The sequence below is a fragment of the Chiloscyllium plagiosum genome, unplaced genomic scaffold (assembly GCF_037043375.1).
Source record: "Chiloscyllium plagiosum isolate Xiang-an unplaced genomic scaffold, Cpla_swu_hap1 HiC_scaffold_48, whole genome shotgun sequence".
Lineage (NCBI taxonomy): Eukaryota > Metazoa > Chordata > Chondrichthyes > Orectolobiformes > Hemiscylliidae > Chiloscyllium > Chiloscyllium plagiosum.
In genome coordinates, this window is record NW_028270186.1 from 16,343,421 (window position 1) to 16,359,694 (window position 16,274).

Here is a 16,274-nt window from a genome sequence, read left to right on the forward strand (position 1 = left end):
CCACCCACTCCCCCTCACTCTACCCCCCTCCTTCACCCCCCCATCACCCACCCCCACAACCACCCCCCCCCCCTACCCCCCCCCCCCCATCACCCCCCCATCACTCCCCCCCTCCTTCACCCCCCCCTTCACCCCCCCACCTTCACCCCCCTCCTTCACTCCCCCCTCCACCCCCCCCCTCCATCACCCCCCCCTCCCCCCCTCCTTCACCACCCCCCCCTCCCCCACCCCTCCTTCACCCCCCCCTCCCCCCCCTCCTCACCCCCCCCTTCCCCCCCCCTCCCCCTCCCCCCCCCTCCTCCCCCTTCACCCCCCCTTCACCCCCCCTCCCCCCCTCCCCCCCCCTCACCCCCCCTCCCCCTCCCCCCCCCCCTCCTTCACCCCCACTCACCCCCCCTCCCCCCCCCTCCTTCACCCCCCCTCCCCCCCCCTCCTCCCCCCTCCCCCCCCCCTTCACCCCCCTCCCCCCCCCCTTCACCCCCCCTTCACCCCCCCCCCCTCCCCCCTCCCTTCACCCCCCCTCCCCCCCCTTCACTCCCCCCCCCCTCCCCCCCCTCCTTCACCCCCCCCCTTCACCCCCCCCCTCCCCCACCCCCCCCCTCCCCCCCCCTTCACCCCCCCTCCCCCCCCTCCACCCCCCCTCCCCCCCCCTTCACCCCCCCTCCCCCCCTCCACCCCCCCTCCCCCCCCACCTTCACTCCCCCCCCCTCCCCCCCCTCCTTCACCCCCCCTCCCCCCCCCCTTCACCCCCCCTCCCCCCCACCTCACTCCCCCCCCCTCACCCCCCCCTCCCCCCCCTTCACCCCCCCTCCCCTCCTTCACCCCCCCTCCCCCCCCCCTTCACACCCCCTCCCCCCCCCCCTTCACCCCCCCTCCCCCCCCTCCTTCACCCCCCCTCCTTCACCCCCCCTCCCCCCCCTCCTTCACCCCCCCTCACTCACCCCCCACTTCACCCCCCTCCTTCACCCCCCCTTCACTCCCCCCTCCTTCACCCCCCCTTCACTCCCCCCCTCCTTCACCCCCCCCTTCACCCCCCCCCCTCCTTCACCCCCCCCTTCACCCCCCCCCTTCACCCCCCCTTCACTCCCCCCCTCCTTCACCCCCCCTTCACTCCCCCCTCCTTCACCCCCCCTTCACTCCCCCCCCCCCCTTCACCCCCCCCCTCCTTCACTCCCCCCCCTCCTTCACCCCCCTCCACTCCCCCCCTCCTCCCCCCCCCTCCTTCACCCCCCCTCCCCCCCCTTCACCCCCCCTCCCCCCCCCTCCTTCACCCCCCCCTCCCCCCCCTCCTTCACCCCCCCTCCCCCCCCCCTTCTTCACCCCCCCTCCCCCCCCCTTCTCTTCACCCCCCCTCCCCCCCCCTTCTTCACACCCCCTCCCCCCCCCCTTCACCCCCCCTCCCCCCCCCTCCTTCACCCCCCCCTCCCCCCCCTCCCCCCCTCCTTCACACCCCCCTCCCCCCCCTCCTTCACCCCCCCTTCACTCACCCCCCACTCACCCCCCCTTCACCCCCCCCCTCCTCCCCCCCCCCCTTCACTCCCCCCTCCTCCCCCCCTCCTTCACCCCCCCCCTTCACTCCCCCCCCTCCTTCACCCCCCCCTTCACTCCCCCCCCTCCTTCACCCCCCCTTCACCCCCCCCTTCACTCCCCCCCTCCTTCACCCCCCTTCACTCCCCCCCTCCTTCACCCCCCCTTCACTCCCCCCCTCCTTCACCCCCCTTCACTCCCCCCCTCCTTCACCCCCCCTCCTTCACCCCCCCCTTCACTCCCCCCTCCTTCACCCCCCCTTCACTCCCCCCCTCCTTCACCACCCCTTCACTCCCCCCCTCCTTCACCCCCTTCACTCCCCCCCTCCTTCACCCCCCTCCTCCTTCACCCCCCCTCCTCCCCCCTCCTCCTTCACCCCCCCTTCACCCCCCCCTCCTCCCCCCTCCTCCTTCACCCCCCCTTCACCCCCCCTTCACCCCCCCTCCTCCTTCACCCCCCCTTCTCCCCCCCTCCTCCTTCACCCCCCTTCACCCCCCTCCTCCCCCCCTCCTCCTTCACCCCCCCTCCCCCCCCCCTCCTTCACCCCTCCTTCACCCCCCCTCCCCCCCCTCCTTCACCCCCCCTCCCCCCCCCTCCTTCACCCCCCCTCCCCCCCCCTCCTTCACCCCCCCTCCCCCCCCCCTCCCCCCCCCTCCCCCCCCCTCCTTCACCCCCCTCCCCCCCCTCCCCCCCCTCCTTCACCCCCCTCCTCCTTCACCCCCCTCCCTCCCCCCTCCTTCACCCCCCCTCCCCCCCCTCCTCCCCCTCCTTCACCCCCCTCCCCCCCCTTCACCCCCCTCCCCCCCCTCCTTCACCCCCCCTCCCCCCCCCCCCCTTCACCCCCCCTCCCCCCCCTCCTTCACCCCCCCTCCCCCCCTCCCTCCCCCTCCCTCACCCCCCCTCCCCCCCCTCCTTCACCCCCCCTCCTTCACCCCCCCTCCTTCACCCTCCTTCACTCCCCCTTCACTCCCCCCTCCTTCACCCCCCCCCTCCTTCACCCCCCCTTCACTCCCCCCCTCCTTCACCCCCCCCTCCTTCACCCCCCCTTCACTCCCCCCCTCCTTCACCCCCCCTTCACTCCCCCCCTCCTTCACCCCCCCCCTCCCCCCCCTCCTTCACCCCCCCTCCCCCCCCTCCTTCACCCCCCCTCCCCCCCCTCCTTCACCCCCCCTTCACTCACCCCCCCACTTCACCCCCCCCTCCTTCACCCCCCCCTTCACTCCCCCCCTCCTTCACCCCCCCTTCACTCCCCCCCTTCACTCCCCCCCTCCTTCACCCCCCCTTCACTCCCCCCCTCCTTCACTCCCCCCCTCCTTCACCCCCCCTTCACTCCCCCCTCCTTCACCCCCCTTCACTCCCCCCTCCTTCCCCCCCCTCCTTCACCCCCCCCTCCCCCCCCCTTCACCCCCCCTTCCCCCCCCTCCTTCACCCCTCCTCCCCCCCCCTTCTTCACCCCCCCCCCCTCCTTCACCCCCCCTCCCCCCCCCTCCTTCACCCCCCCCTTCCCCCCCCCTTCCACCCCCCCCCCCCCTTCACCCCCCTCCCCCCCCCCCCTCACCCCCCCCCCCCTTCACCCCCCCCCCCTTCACCCCCCCTCCCCCCCCCTCACCCCCCCCCCCTTCACCCCCCCCCTCACCCCCCCCCCCCTTCACCCCCCCCCCCCCCCCTCCTTCACCCCCCCTCCCCCCCCCCCCCCTCACCCCCCCCCCTTCACCCCCCCTCCCCCCCCCCCTTCACCCCCCCTCCTTCACCCCCCCTCCCCCCCCCCTTCACCCCCCCCCCCCTTCACCCCCCCTCCTTCACCCCCCTCCCCCCTTCACCCCCCCTCCCCCCCCTCCTTCACCCCCCCTTCACTCACCCCCCACTTCACCCCCCCTTCACCCCCCCTTCACCCCCCCTTCACTCCCCCCCTCCTCCCCCCCTCCTTCACCCCCCCTTCACTCCCCCCCTCCTTCACTCCCCCCCTCCTTCACCCCCCCTTCACCCCCCCTTCACTCCCCCCCTCCTTCACCCCCTTCACTCCCCCCCTCCTTCACCCCCCCTTCACTCCCCCCCCTCCTTCACCCCCCCTTCACTCCCCCCCTCCTTCACCCCCCCTTCACTCCCCCCCCCCTTCACTCCCCCCTCCTTCACCCCCCCTTCCTTCACCCCCCCCTTCACTCCCCCCTCCTTCACCCCCCCTTCACTCCCCCCCTCCTTCACCCCCCCCCTCCTTCACCACCCCTTCACTCCCCCCCTCCTTCACCCCCTTCACTCCCCCCCTCCTTCACCCCCCTCCTCCTTCACCCCCCCTCCTCCCCCTCCTCCTTCACCCCCCCCTTCACCCCCCCTCCTCCCCCCTCCTCCTCACCCCCCTCCTCCTTCACCCCCCTTCTCCCCCCCTCCTCCTTCACCCCCCCTTCACCCCCCTCCTCCCCCCCTCCTCCTTCACCCCCCCTTCACCCCCCTCCTCCCCCCCTCCTCCTTCACCCCCCCTTCACCCCCCCTCCTCCTTCACCCCTCCTTCACCCCCCCTCCTCCTTCACCCCCCCTCCCCCCCCCTCCTTCACCCCCCCTCCCCCCCCTCCTTCACCCCCCCTCCTCCTTCACCCCCCCTCCCCCCCCTCCTTCACCCCCCCTCCCCCCCCCCTCCTTCACCCCCCCCTCCCCCCCCTCCTTCACCCCCCCTCCCCCCCCCTCCTTCACCCCCCCTCCCCCCCCTCCTTCACCCCCCCTCCTCCTTCACCCCCCCTCCCTCCCCCCTCCTTCACCCCCCCTCCCCCCCCTCCCCCCCCTCCTCCCCCTCCTTCACCCCCCCTCCCCCCCCCTTCACCCCCCCTCCCCCCTCCTCCCCCTCCCTTCACCCCCCCTCCCCCCCTCCTCCCCCTCCTTCACCCCCCTCCCCCCCCCCCTTCACCCCCCCTCCCCCCCCCTCCTTCACCCCCCCTCCCCCCCCTCCCTCCCCCCTCCCTCACCCCCCCTCCCCCCCCTCCTTCACCCCCCCTCCTTCACCCCCCTCCTTCACCCCTCCTTCACTCCCCCCCCTCCTTCACCCCCCCTCCTTCACCCCCCCCCTCCTTCACCCCCCCTTCACTCCCCCCCTCCTTCACCCCCCCCCTCCTTCACCCCCCCTTCACTCCCCCCCTCCTTCACCCCCCCCCTCCTTCACCCCCCCTTCACTCCCCCCCTCCTTCACCCCCCCTTCACTCCCCCCCTCCTTCACCCCCCCTTCACTCCCCCCCTCCTTCACCCCCCCTTCACTCCCCCCCTCCTTCACCCCCCCCTTCACTCCCCCCCTCCTTCACCCCCCCCTTCACTCCCCCCTCCTTCACCCCCCCCTTCACTCCCCCCCTCCTTCACCCCCCCTTCCTTCACCCCCCCTTCACTCCCCCCCTCCTTCACCCCCTTCACTCCCCCCCTCCTTCACCCCCCTTCACTCCCCCCCTCCTTCACCCCCCCCTTCACCCCCCCTCCTCCTTCACCCCCCTCACTCCCCCCCTCCTTCACCCCCCCCTTCACCCCCCCTCCTCCTTCACCCCCCCTTCACCCCCCTCCTCCTTCACCCCTCCTTCACCCCCCTCCTCCACCCCTCCTTCACCCCCCCTCCTCCTTCACCCCCCCCTCCTCCTTCACCCCCCCCTTCACCCCCCCTCCTCCTTCACCCCCCCTCCTCCTTCACCCCCCCCTTCACCCCCCCTCCCCCTTCACCCCCCCTCCTCCTTCACCCCCCCTCCTCCTTCACCCCCCCTTCACCCCCCCTTCACCCCCCTTCACCCCCCCTCCTCCTTCACCCCCCCTTCACCCCCCTCCTCCTTCACCCCTCCTTCACCCCCCCTCCTCCTTCACCCCCCCCTCCTTCACCCCCCCCCTCCTTCACCCCTCCTCCTTCACCCCCCCCCTCCTTCACCCCCCCTCCTCCTTCACCCCCCCTCCACCCCCCTCCTCCTTCACCCCACCCCACCCCCCCCTTCACCACCACCCCCTTCACCCCCACCCCCCTCCTTCACCCCCACCCCCCTCCTTCACCCCCACCCCCTTCACCCCCCCCTCCTTCACCCCCCCTCCTCCTCACCCCCCCTCCTCCTTCACCCCCCCTCCACCCCCCCTCCACCCCCCCTCCACCCCCCCTCCTCCTTCACCCCACCCCACCCCCCCCTTCACCACCACCCCCTTCACCCCCACCCCCCTCCTTCACCCCCCCCTCCCTCCTTCACCCCCACCCCCCTCCTTCACCCCCACCCCCCTCCTTCACCCCCACCCCCTTCACCACCCCCTCCCTCCTTCACCCCCACCCCCTTCACCACCCCCTCCCTCCTTCACCCCCACCCCCCTCCTTCACCCCCACCCCCTCCCTCCTTCACCCCCCCCCCCTCCCTCCTTCACCCCCCCCCCTCCCTCCTTCACCCCTCCCCCCCTCCCTCCTTCACCCCTCCCCCCCTCCCTCCTTCACCCCTCCCCCCCTCCCTCCTTCACCCCTCCCCCCCTCCCTCCTTCACCCCTCCCCCCCTCCCTCCTTCACCCCTCCCCCCCTCCCTCCTTCACCCCTCCCTCCTTCACCCCCACCCCCCCCCCGGCCTAACGCTCTCCCCTGTTACTCGGCCTAAATTACCTGGCAAAGGTCAGTAATGCTCGAACCTGGTAGCAGGCCCTGGCTTCGGCGAGCTCTCAGTCCAGTCGGGATCTCCCCCAGAAGCAGAAATGTTGTCTGTTTTCTGCTTTACTTTCCCCCCTCCTCTCGGTCCTCCGGCCGCCTCACCACCACCTTCACGTCCGAATGCGGCCGCTATGAGCCGCCATGTTAGTGCGGGGCAAACGCAGCGGTGCGCCTGCGCGGTGAGGGCCCGCGTTTTGCCCCGCAGTAAGATGGGGTCCTGGCAGCGGGGCGGAACTCAATGGTCATGTTGCCAGTTCTCCCCAGGTGGAAGAGGGGAACTCAGCCAAAAACTGTTGGGAATGTAAAGGACATGCATCAACACTGTCGGTCTGCATTGAACTTGTTAAAAGCGATCTCCAACTGAAAGTGTGTGACAGACCCTGATCACCAATCTTTGAGAAGGGAGGCTTACTGGGTCAAAAATATGTAGGATCCATTGGACCTCCGTCAAGAACTCCTTCTTCTAGGGCTCAGCTGCCAGCATTCCACTGATCTGATGCAATTTTCATGTAGCAAATGTGTACAGAACCCCTCGATCAGTTCTGAAGCGTTTGATTGTAATAAATGTTGCAGTTAGGCACTAAAACAAAACAAAGAACTGTGGATGCTGGAGATTTGAAACAAAAACAGAAATTGTTGGCGAAACACAGCACTATTGTTGGAGGCGGTGGGGCAGGGAGCAGAGTTAACATTTCGAATCCACTGACCAAATTGACCATACTATCCAGGGATGTGCAAGCTAGGTGGATTCGCTATGGGATATGCAGGACTACAGGGATAGGGTAGGGGGTGGGTCTGGGTGGAATGCTTTTTGAAAGGTCGATGTGGACTTGATGGGCCAAATGGCCTGCTTCCATGCTGTAAGGAGTCTATGACTCGACCCTCAGATATTGCCACACCCGCTAAGTTTCAGCATGAATTCCGCAAGTGTATGGTAAAGCCAGAGTAGTATTAACAAAGGATTCTAACTTTAACAGTAATTGGGAGAGGCAGCCAAGCACTCGTCAAAAAAGTAGTGAATCTCCAGAGTGTGTCTGGGATAGTTTCCTAGTTTCACACTTTTACCTGGATGCAACAAGAGTACAAACAATATTTGACTTCGTCATGAATAATGAGCCAGATTTAAATAGTAAACTAATTGTGCACAAACATTTATCAAAAGTGATCATAACATAATTGAGTTCAATGTAACATTTGAAAGAGCAAAGAATGAACAGCTCTGAGAGCTTTACATTTAGGTAAGGCTGATGAGACAGAGAGTATCTACAAAAAGTGGGGAAAATCTGCTCAAGGGCAAAACAACTGAAGAACAGTAGAGAATGTTTAAAGAAACATTTAACATAATACAAAACCACTTTAGACCCCGAAGAGGAAAAGTGGACAAGAGAGAAAAAACTGAAATAAAGGCCTTACAAAAATGCAAAACTAAAACACAGATTCTGTTGAATGGGAAAGATACAAAGACTAGCCATGGACCACAAAGCAAATGAGAAGAGCTGCAAAAAGGGATTACAAAAGGAAATTAGTTAAGAGTATTAAAATCAATAAGAGAAAATGTTGTAGTTACATAAAGGGAAATTGGATGATCAGAAGCCACTAAAGACTGAAAATGGGAATATTATCAATGACAACAGGGAAATGGCAGACATGTTGTACAACTGGTTTACCTCAGTATGTGCCAAAGGAAGATAGCTGGAAATGTGTTGCTGGAAAAGCGCAGCAGGTCAGGCAGCATCCAGGGAACAGGAGAATCGACGTTTCGGGCATAAGCCTGAAGAAGGGCTTATGCCCGAAACGTCGATTCTCCTGTTCCCTGGATGCTGCTTGTCCTGCTGCGCTTTTCCAGCAACACATTTCCAGCTCTGATCTCCAGCATCTGCAGACCTCACTTTCTCGCCAAAGGAAGATAGCTTGCTGGAAATCCAAGGAAATTAACTGTTTATCGGGAACAGAAACTGAATAAAATTAACATAAATTTATCATTGAGGAAATTGATGAATGATAAATCCCCAGGAGCTGACGGTTTCCATCCAAAGGTGTTAAAAGAAATACATTATAGACATCATAACTTTAATCTTTCACAGTTCCCTAGATACGCAACTCAGTCCTTTGCATTGGAAAGTTGCACATGTCACTCTGCTTTTCATGAAGGGCGAAATTATAGGGAATTACAGACCAGTTTGCGTAATATTTGTGGTGGGGAATTGTTGGAGTCTGCAATCAAGGATATGGTACCTGAACACCTTGAAAATTTTCAGCTTATCGGGGGATTCGGAATGGACTCATGACAGATGATTAAGGTAATTCTGGTTCTAGAAAAGAGTAGATCAGGGTACTTTCTGGATGGTCAAAATACAGTGTGTGTCCGAAGAGACTTGGGGTTCAAGTGCAGAGATCTTTAAAATTTATGAGCAGTTACAGAAAATAATCAAGAAATCTAATGGCCTTTCTATCCAGAGGACTTAAGTTCAAGGATGCAGAACTTAAGTTAGACAAAATTCTGGTTATCTTCAACCTGGAGTACTGTGAGCAGACTTGGGCATCACATTCGAGGAAAAGCCTTAACACAGATTAACAAGAATGAGACTTGGATTTCAGGGTTATGACGAAAGATTATACAAATTAAACCTGTTTTCTCTTGAATTCAGAAGGTTAACGTGTGACCTGATCGAAGTTTTTAAGATGATACAAAGAAGAGGCAGGGTAAAGATAACTATTTTCACTGTTTGGGGATTCTCGAACTAGGGGGCCATGGCCTGAGAATTAGGGCCAGAGGTAAGAGAGATGTTAGGAAGTACTACTACACTCAAAGGGTGTATATGTTTGGAACTCTCTTCCACAAAAGGCAAGGATACAGGATCAGTTGTTAATTTTAATTATGATGTAATTTTTTGTTAGGCAAAGATATTATGGGAAAGTGACCAAAGGTATTAAGCCATTGAATTAGGCCACAGATCATCCATGATCTCATTGAATGATGGAACAGGGTTGAGGGGCTGAATGGCCTCCTCCTGTTCCTATGTTCCTATCATTGTTCTCACAACCCATTTAGCAACTTGTGCAAGACTCTTATTCAACACACCTTCCCAGTTTAGCAACTTCTTGGTGTACGACTCCTATTTACTTCGCTATTCCACTGCTGTGGTTGCTGCCACTGCCACACACTTAAAAATGAAAATGTGAAAACACATCATCAATGCTATGGATGGCAGAAACAAGTCAATTAAAGGACTACAAAAAAGATAGACAAATAAGGTAGCTTCATTCGAAGTTCATCAATTTTTAAAAATGATTTGGAACTTATACAGCATCTTTCATAATTGCAGTATGTCCTCAAGTACGAGTAAGGTACTTTTTTGAAGAGTAATCCCAGTTGCATTATACAAACTCAACAGCCAATTCGCACACATCAAACTTTCACAAACAGAAATGTGATCACAACCATCAATTTCTTTTGTAATGTCAGCTGAGGGATAAACATAGCCAGGTCACATAGATAATAGGTCTATTATTAGAAATAGTGGCTTGGGATCTTTCACATGCACCAAAGTGGGTAGCAACTCAGGCCTCAGTTTGAATGTCTCATCTGTCATTTGAGACATTAATCTGAGAGTGCAGCACTCCCCAAAAACTGCACTGGAGTGGCTGCCTTGACTTTCATTCTCACATCATGGTATATGATCGAAACTCACAACCCTATGACTCAGAGATAAGTGAGAACCATCTGAGAAACAACTAACATAAAATGCATTGCATATTTAAAGGAAATGGGGAAGAATGTGTCATTTAAAAAAAAACAGCAAGAGGTTGAAAGAATATGATGACAATGGGATCAGAATCTAGTTTTGATTTCCCAAATACTGACAGGTGAAAAGATGGATGAACAGATATATAAATGCATGACTATTCATTTAATTGCAGCTTGTGGGACCAAGAGTGGTGTATAACACAGCTGCTGTGTTCACCAATACAGTTTGGCTGGACTTCAAAGCAATTCCTTGTATTCAGACTGTTTGGTTCATAAGACACAATCAAAGTGATAAAAATGCTCTTTGTAGTTTGCTTTTGCAGTTGTTGTTAGCTTTTAGTCTTGGAGCTGTGAACAAGATTTAAAGTGGGATTCAAAAGATGTGTTTCACAATTCAAGTATGTTGTGATGGAGACCCCCAGAGATTTGCGATTGTAACGAGACACATAAATGCAAACGCCCACAGACAGGGTGAAGGTAAGCAGATGAGGCCCAATTTCCTAAAGTATTATTCTGCAATGGTTTAGATTCCAAAATCGAAGATTGCTTGTATTTATTTAATTGAATAATTAAAAAGCCAACATATCGTTAAAAAGAAATTCACACAACCTATCGACTGGGAATTATTTTAGTAATGCAATGTTCCCAAAAGGGATCCTGAAATGCAAGTGCCACTGTAAGAACGCTTTCATTTCACATCATGCTCATACAAGGTAGTATTTGTTTTGGGGTTTTCTTGATACCAGCTGTGCTATAAATTGCAGTTGTGTGCAGGGCAATGGATTCTGTGGGATGATTTTCTGAGCAGATACAAACTCTGGTATCTTGGCTGGTAGTGAAAAGTCCCCTCCCTTCGCTTGAGCTGGCTGTGAAACTGTCACCCATCTCCTTCTGGCATATGCCTTTGCAAAGTAAAAAAGCCAAGAAAGAGAAGCAGTGTCTTATTTAAAGGGTGAGGTTCATAGCGAACAGCTCTGTGACACAGGACTCTGTGCTCTATGGCTGTTCCCAGCCTGAAGTAAAACATCAACTGGTGCGAGAAGAGCATCACTGAAACATCTTTGGTCAGGCCAACACTTACTGTTGTTCCAGTATAAAGACCTGTCCATGACCTAGTGTTGCAGACAAGTGATATATTTCAAGAGCCAGGATCATGGGCTGAAGATACGCTAAAGCTTGGGGCAGCAGCTGCAAAGGTACACGGAAGAAGGACCATGAAGGTTAACCTGTTGTAGAACACTGAGTGACTCAAACTCCTGAACTGCATGCTCCATGAAACATCTGATATAAGTGTAAATATGTATTATAAATATAACCTGTAATTGCAAGTGGAGTGAAGCACCTCATACGCCATACCTGTTTTGAAAGAACATACACTGCACCTGTTTCAGCTGAACAAAATAGGGATAGACAAACCCCAGTTAAGACTGAAGCAATCGTCAGCTAGAAGCACCAAGTGGACGATCCATCTCAGCATCCAGCATCTCAGATGACAGTCTTTGGCCAAATCGATTCCCTCCACATGATATCAAGAAACAGCTGGGGGTACTGGATACCTGACAACATTCTGGCAATAGTACTTAAGGTAAGTGCTCCAATCCCCAAGCTAAGCTCTTCTGGTACAGTTACAACACTGGCGTCTACTCGACAATGTGGAAATTTTTCCCGAATGTCTTGTACACGAGAAGCAGACCAAATCCAACCCAGCCAGTTATTACACCAAGACTCTACCCCTTAATCATTAGTTTAGTGATGGAAGGTGTTACCAACAGTGTTATCGAGCAGCATCTGCTCAGCAATAACCTGCTCAGTGATGCCCAGTTTGCGTTCCGCTAGGGCCACTCAGCTCCTGACCTCATTACAGCCTTGATTCCATCATGGACAAAACAGCTGAATTCCAGAGGGGAGGAGAGAGTGACAGCCCTGAACATCAAGGCTGTATTCAATCAAGTGTGGTACTAAGGACCCTGATCAAAACTGGAATCAATGGGTATCAAGGGGCAAATGTCCACTTGGAGTCATAGCTGGTACATAGGATGATTTTTGTGGCTTTTGGAGATTGGTCATCTCAGCTCCAGGACATCTCCGCAGGAGTTCCTCAGGGTAGTGTCCTAGGCCCAGCTGCTTCAGCTGCTTCATCACTGACCTTCCCTCCATCATTAGGTCAGAAGGGGGATGTTTGCCAACGATTGCACAATGTTCAGCACAATTCATGACTCCTTAGATACTGAAACGGTCCATCTTCGAATGCAACAAGATCTGGACAATAACTAGGCTTGGGCTGACAAATGGTAAGTGATCTTTGCACTACACAAATGCCAAGCAATGACTCTCTCCAATAAGAAAGGATCGAACAACTGCCCATTGATATTTAATGGTGTTACCATCACTGAATTTCCCACTGTCAATATCGTTGAGATTGCTATTGACCAGAATCTCAACTGGACTCATAAACACAGTGACTATAAAAGTAAGTCTAAGCCTGGGAATATTGCAGCAAGTAACTCATCTCCTGACTCCCAAAGCCTATCCACTATTGACAAGGCTGAAGTATGGAATCTTGCTTGGATGGGTGTAGCTCCAACAACACTTAAAAAACTTGACAACATCCCGCACAAAGCAACCTACTTGACTGGCATCACATCCACAAACATCCCCTCCCTCCACCACTGATGCTCAGGAGTAGCAGAATGTACTATCTACAAAATGCACAGTAGAAATTCACCATAAATCCAAATTTGACAGCACCTTCCAAACCCATGACCACTTCCATCCCGAAGAACAAGGGCAGCAGATACACCGGAACACCACACTTCCAAGTTCCCCTCAACTCACTCATCATCCTGACTTGGAAATACATCAGCCATTCCTTCAGTGTTGTTCGCTCAAAATCCTGGAATTCCCTCCCTGAGGGGCTGTGTAGGTCAACCTGCAGCATGTTGACTGCAGCGATTCAAGAAGACAGCTCATCACCACCTTCTCAAGGGCAAGGAGGGATGGGCAACAAATGCTGGCCAGCCAACAATGCCCAGGTCCCTTGAGTGAATAAAAACATTTAACTACACGCCGTGACATTGAAATGGCTCCGACCCCACTCCCAGCTCTGCACCCAGACCAGCTCCCAGCTCCCAGCCCTGCCGAGTTTTCACCATCCCCCCAGACCTCCCCCTCACTGAGGACGAACGATCAGTCCTCAGCAAAGGACTCACCTTCGTCCCCCTCCGTCCACGCATCAATGAATTTAATACACGCCGTGACATCGAACAATTCTTCCGTCGCCTCCGCCTCCGAGCTTACTTTCACAATCAGGACTCCCGCCCACCTTCTGAGGACCCCTTCGCCCACCTCCAACACACTGCATCCACCTGGACACCCCGCGCTGGCCTATTACCTGCCCTCGACCTCTTCATTTCCAACTGCCGCCGGGACATTAACTGCCTCAACCTGTCGACCCCCCTCCCCCACTCCAACCTCTCACCCTCACAACGCGCAGCCCTCCAATCCCTCTGCTCCAATCCTGACCTCACCATCAAGCCAGCGGACAAAGGGAGCGCAGTGGTAGTCTGGCGCACTGACCTCTACATCGCTGAAGCCAAACGCCAACTCGAGGACACCTCTTCCTACCGCCCCCTTGACCATGACTCCACCCCCCATCACCAAACCATCATCTCCCAGACCATACAGAACCTCATCACCTCAGGAGATCTCCCACCCACAGCTTCCAACCTCATAGTCCGGGAACCCCACACTGCCCGGTTCTACCTCCTTCCCAAGATCCATAAGCCTGACCACCCTGGCCGACCCATTGTCTCAGCATGCTCCTGCCCAACTGAACTCATCTCTACCTACCTCGACACTGTCCTATCCCCCCTAGTCCAGGAACTCCCCACATACGTTCGAGACACCACCAACGCCCTCCACCTCCTCCAAGACTTCCGTTTCCCCGGCCCCCAACGCCTCATCTTCACCATGGATATCCAATCCCTCTACATCTCCATCCGCCATGACCAGGGCTTCCAAGCCCTCCGTTTTTTCCTCTCCAGACGTTCCCAACAGTACCCCTCCACCGACACTCTCATTCGTTTGGCCGAACTGGTCCTCACCCTTAACAATTTCTCCTTTGAATCCTCCCACTTCCTCCAGACCAAAGGGGTAGCCATGGGCACACGTATGGGCCTCAGCTATGCCTGTCTCTTTGTTGGCTACGTAGAGCAGTTGATCTTCCGTAATTACACCGGCACCACTCCCCACCTCTTCCTCCGCTACATTGATGACTGCATTGGCGCCACCTCGTGCTCCCGCAATGAGGTTGAGCAATTCATCAACTTCACCAACACATTCCACCCTGACCTTAAATTTACCTGGACCATCTCTGACACCTTCCTCCCCTTCCTGGACCTCTCCATCTCCATCAGTGATGACCGACTTGACACTGACATCTTCTACAAACCCACCGACTCCCACAGCTACCTGGATTACACCTCTTCCCACCCTACCTCTTGCAAAAATGCCATCCCGTATTCCCAATTCCTCCGCCTCCGCCGTATCTGCTCCCAGGAGGAGCGGTTCCACCATAGAACACACCAGATGGCCTCCTTCTTTAGAGACCGCAATTTCCCTTCCCACGTGGTTAAAGATGCCCTCCAACGCATCTCATCCATATCCCGCACCTCCGCCCTCAGACCCAACCCCTCCAACTGCAACAAGGACAGAACGCCCCTGGTGCTCACCTTCCACCCTACCAACCTTCGCATAAACCAAATCATCCGCCGACATTTCCGCCACCTCCAAACAGACCCCACCACCAGGGATATATTTCCCTCCCCACCCCTCTCCGCCTTCCGCAAAGACCGTTCCCTCCGTGACTACCTGGTCAGGTCCACGCCCCCCTACGACCCACCTCCCATCCTGGCACTTTCCCCTGCCACCGCAGGAACTGTAAAACCTGCGCCCACACCTCCTCCCTCACCTCTATCCAAGGCCCCAAAGGAGCTATCCACATCCATCAAAGTTTTACCTGCATATCCACTAATATCATCTATTGTATCCGTTGCTCCCGATGCGGTCTCCTCTACATTGGGGAGACTGAGCGCCTCCTAGCAGAGCGCTTTAGGGAACATCTCCGAGACACCCGCACCAATCAACCAAATCGCCCAGTGGCTCAACATTTCAACTCCCCCTCCCACTCTGCCGAGGATATGGAGGTGCTGGGCCTCCTCCACCGCCACTCCCTCACCACCAGACGCCTGGAGGAAGAACGCATCATCTTCCGCCTCGGAACACTTCAACCCCAGGGCATCAATGTGGATTTCAACAGTTTCCTCATTTCCCCTTCCCCCACCTCATCCTATCTTCTAACCTCCAGCAACTCGATCCCCTGACCTGTCCGGACTTGTCCGACCTGCCCAGCTCCTTTTCCACCTATCCACTCCACCCTCTCCTCCTTGACCTATCACCTTCATCTCCTTCCCCACTGACCTATTGTACTCTATGCCACTCTCTCCCCACCTCCACCCTCCTCTAGCTTATCTCTCCACGCTTCAGGCTCTCTGCCTTTATTCCTGATGAAGGGCTTTTGCCCGAAACGTCGATTTTGCCTGTCCTCGGATGCTGCCTGAATTGCTGTGCTCTTCCAGCACCACTGATCCAGAATCTGGTTTCCAGCATCTGCAGTCATTGTTTTTTTCCTCAGGGCAATACCCTAACCAATCAGAATCAACCTGCCTGGTTTAAACTTAAACAAAGCTTGGCAGTTAGTTATCAGTCATCATCATTTTCTGTATTCTGATTGGTAATCTACCAATCACAGTCCACTTGATAACCAAACAGCACGGTCTTCAAATTCCCCTTCTTTGTGACATTCTTGTGAATTGTATTGAGGAAAGCAAGACAAAGCCACCTTTGATGAAATGTGTCCTTTTTCCAGTGATACTGAAATGGATTATAATGAACTTTACAGCATTTGAACGGTTATGTAATGTCAGTCAACAAATTTGATGAATAAGCTTATATTCCTGGTAAAAATAAACTTCATTGCGCACCAATTTAATCTGGTTGGAATATGTTTTGGCATTGTGACTGACCAGAAGTAGTCTTTGTCTGCTGCCCATCAACATCCCCATGGTTTTATATCATACTTGGAAAAGCATCTTTTCTGTCTGCTCCAATTTGTCCCTTTCAGTACCTTACCACAGTACCGTCCAGCTCCAAATACTCTCACGAACCACAGACCAAATTTGAAAGTACCAGAATACAAGAGACTATAGCCACTTCCTTTGCACTCCTCCGAATTTCCAAATTCAGCAGAGTGTGAATTTTTCATTTACTGACATCACATTTTCCCAAAATCCTAATGACTGCATTGCA

At 56.6% G+C, this 16,274-nt stretch overlaps 1 protein-coding gene across 3 annotated transcripts in view; it reads right to left on the reverse strand.

Annotated features, from left to right (window-relative positions):
- The window catches only part of polr3d (polymerase (RNA) III (DNA directed) polypeptide D), a 93,977-nt gene that overhangs the window by 24,820 nt on the left and 52,883 nt on the right, over positions 1–16,274 (reverse strand). Inside the window, exon 1 of one of the 3 annotated variants that reach the window (XM_087984398.1) lies at positions 6,142–6,310. The exons of 1 other annotated variant lie outside the window; for it this stretch is intronic. The gene's annotated coding sequence lies outside the window, so the exon portion shown is untranslated. Of the gene's footprint in view, positions 1–6,115; positions 6,311–16,274 lie in introns of those variants that run through there. One more of the 3 variants, XM_087984397.1, reaches the window with a different exon arrangement.